The following is a 3,555-nucleotide window of genomic DNA, read 5'->3' as shown; positions in this document are numbered from 1 at the left end:
CAACAGAAACAGAAGTTACCTTAAATACGCCACTCCTGGCTTGTAATGCCCGGGTCTTACAGATTAGATCAGAACAAGTGCACAAACAGAAGGCAGATTCAACCAACAGCGAAGGCGACTGGGAGAGTTTGTAAGTGCTTAAGAAAAGGGTTAGGGTTAGGGGTAGGGCTGAGTTAAATAACTTGGCAGCTGCTAGGGAGTTTTCTCAGGCGCTTACACAAAGTCTCCCAAGTCCGGGCAACCACCCAGAGCCCTTTGGCACTCCCCGAAGGGGCTTACCTTAGGGCTCAGAGGAGGGTTCCCTCTGGGTCACCAAAGTAGGTTACTGGGAAACCCCGGTGGGGCTCGGGCTGCCTGTCACAGTATCCACTTCAACAGAGGCGGGGTTGAATCATATAAGGCGTTTATTGAGAAGGCCGGCCAACCAAGAAGACAGTGAGCATATGAGCATCCAAAACCTGTCTTAAGGAGTGGCCTGAGGGATAGGGTTATATAGGGAAGTGGGGTCAACTGAGGCTGGGAACAGAATGCAGCTACTGTGCAGCCCCGGAGATCCACAGGCGTCAGCTATTGTTCTTGGTCATCTGGCGATGTCTCAATAAGATGATACCTTGACTCCTGGTTGGGCCCGACTGACCATGTCTGTTCAAGGATACATTGTCCACAGCTGTGTCACCTCCTTAATTGCTTTGTCTGGAATCAAGGGGAGTGTTTGGGCGTAAAGGCCTAGGAGAAATAAAGCTAAGGGAAAAAGAAACTTAAATCCCTGCTCACATAAGTATATGTGTTCTATAATTTATAAGTGACATAATTGTATTTCAGATTAATTCAGGTGCTCAATCTTTGGACATTTTAAGTGCTCCTATCAAAACCCTTGCATGGAACATCTGAAGGTGCGTATATCTGGAAGAACAGGGGAGGAGCAAAGAAGGAAAGAGACAAGTGCCACAAACAGCCACTGCGGCTTCAGTGAACTCAGTATCAGGGGACTGGTCAGCACATACTGCAGAGGAGCCCAGAGACGGGCAGAGATGGTACATAGAAGTGTGGCAGCTGCGGTCTAGCAGCCAAATGACCAAGCAAAACACAAAACTACAGACACTTAGCCATTTCCCCTCACAATCCCAGAGCTCTGAGAGGACCCTGAACAAGCAGTAGCAGGGGAACTGTGGGATTACAGATCACAGATGGAAAAAGACACCCAGGGCCAGACCTCGACTTCTGGAGGAAAGTTATCCTTACCTAGGAAGAGCAGGTTCTTGCAGTTCTCCAAAACCACATGCCCATAAAAAGAGCTCTGAGCTGGGTTCAGGTATTCCCACTCCCTCTGCCCCTGAGAAAATTCTATGGCCACATCCTTAAACGTCAGACATCCCTAAAATCAAAACACATTTCACCAGGCAGAAATGGTGCCAATTCTTATGCTCACACAGAATGAGAAAGAGGAGAGACGTAAAATCAATTCAGTTGAAATAAATATTCCCTAATATCCACATATATTATAAAGCAAGTTGTATGTCCATAATATTGGTTTATATTACTTTTCCATAATATAGACTGTAAATCACTATAAGTTTCTCACTTTTGTAAACAATACATAAAATATGTACCATTAAAATTCTACACTAAACTGTAGCTACATAAGTGTTAAATGTTATGTCATAGGCACAGTGACAATGTCAAATGCACTAGAGTGTAAGTAGTATCTTCAAACATGACAAATCCAGTGTCTTATAAAAGGTTCAGACTCTTTAACTGTAATGAACATGACAATGACTGAAACTTTTGAATATGTCCTATATTCAAAGTATTAGTGTAAATTATTTACATACATTAACTTATCAACATAACAGCTCATTAGAAACAGATCTTCCCAAAACCTGCATGTAACATGACCCTGTTTGTAACCCTGAGTCTGAGTCTAACCCTGAGTCTAAACCCAAGTCTACAACTAACATAACTCCACTTGTAAACCTGAATCTGTGTCTAACATGACTCTGTGTGTAACCTTGAGTCTGAGTCTATCCCTAAGTCTAACCCTGAGTCTGTGACAAACATGACCCTGAGTATAACTCTCAGACTGACTCTAACCCTAAGTCTAACTTTGAGTTTGCATCTAACATGACACTGCCTATAACCCTGAATGTGAGTCTAACCCTAAGTCTGCTTCTAACATCACCCTTGGTGTAACCCTGGGTTTGCATCTCACATGACTGTGCATGGAACCCTGAGCCTGAGTTTAATAGTAAGGTTAACCGTTTATCCAGTATGACCCTGTGTGTAACCCTGAGTCTCCGTCTAACCCAACACTGCATGTAACATTGAATTGAGTTTAACCCTGATTAGAACCCTAAGTCTAACCCTGCTTTGAATATGACCCTTCATGTAACCATGAGTCTTTATCTAACATGATTCTGCATGTAAGCTTGAGAATGGGTTTAACACTAAGACAAACCTTGCATCTAATATGACCCTGTGTATGACCCTGAGTCTCCATCTAATCCAACCCTGCATGTAACGCTGAGCTGAGTCTAATCCTGATTATAACCCTAAGTCTAAAACTGCATCTAATATAACCCTACATGTAACCATGAGTCTTTGGCTAACATGACACTGGTGTAACCCTAAGCCTGAGTCTAACCCTGACTCTTTATCTAACATGGCCTTGAGTGTAACACTATACTGAGTCTAACATGACTCTTGGTGTATCCCTGAGTCTAAACCTGAGTCTAACTTTGTACCTAACATAACCCTGCTTGTAACTGTGAGTGTAAACCTAAATCTAACCATGCATCTAACATGATCTTGTGTAATTCTGAGTGTTCATTAAAAATGACCTCGCATGTAACCCTGAGTATAAATTCAACCTTGAGTATAACCATAAGTGTGCATCTAACCCAACCCAGCATGTAACACTGAGTTTGCATGTAGCATTTCCCTTTCTGTAACCCTGAGTCTGAGTCCAACATGATGCTATGTTTAACCCTTAGTTGAAGTCTAACCCTAAATCTAACCCTGAGACTTTGCAAAACATGACCCTGCAAGTTATACTGAGTCTAACCCTAAGTCTAACCATGAGAGTTTACATCTCACATAACCATGCTTATAAACCTTAATCTGCATCTAACATAATTCTGCTTGTAACCCTGAGTCTGATTCTAACATGACCCTGCATATAACCATGAACCTGAGCCTAGTCCTAAGTCTAACCCTCAGCCTGCATCAAACATGAGCCTATGTATAACCCTGAGTCTCAGACAAACCCTATGTTTAAACTTGTGTCTGCATTTAACATGACCCTCAGTGTAAATCTAAGTTTCTGTCTAACATGACTCTGCGTGTAACCAAGAGTCTGAGTCTAACCCTAAGTCTAAACCAGAGTTTGGTCTAACATGATCCTGCATGTAACCCTGAGTCTAAACCTAAGTCTAACCTCCTATCTAACACTACCGTGCGTGTAACCGTGAGTCTAAACATAAATCTAATATTGCGGCTAACATAACCTTGCAAGTAACCTTGAGTCTTTATCTAACATGACCCTCCTTGTAACCCTGA

At 42.5% G+C, this 3,555-nt stretch overlaps 1 long non-coding RNA gene across 1 annotated transcript; it reads right to left on the bottom strand.

Annotated features, from left to right (window-relative positions):
• Positions 1 to 386: 386 nt before the first annotated feature.
• On the bottom strand, positions 387 to 2,734 carry LOC148090963 (uncharacterized). Its single transcript, XR_015716096.1, has 2 exons — positions 1,243 to 2,734; positions 387 to 693 (listed from the first exon to the last, which is right to left on the bottom strand). It is a non-coding gene; the product is annotated as an uncharacterized LOC148090963 (long non-coding RNA).
• Positions 2,735 to 3,555: the final 821 nt, after the last annotated feature.

This window comes from Miniopterus natalensis, chromosome 19 (genome assembly GCF_054644295.1).
Source record: "Miniopterus natalensis isolate mMinNat1 chromosome 19, mMinNat1.hap1, whole genome shotgun sequence".
Lineage (NCBI taxonomy): Eukaryota > Metazoa > Chordata > Mammalia > Chiroptera > Miniopteridae > Miniopterus > Miniopterus natalensis.
Note: the sequence above shows the minus strand (reverse complement) of the source record. Positions and strands in the feature narration are given on the sequence as shown.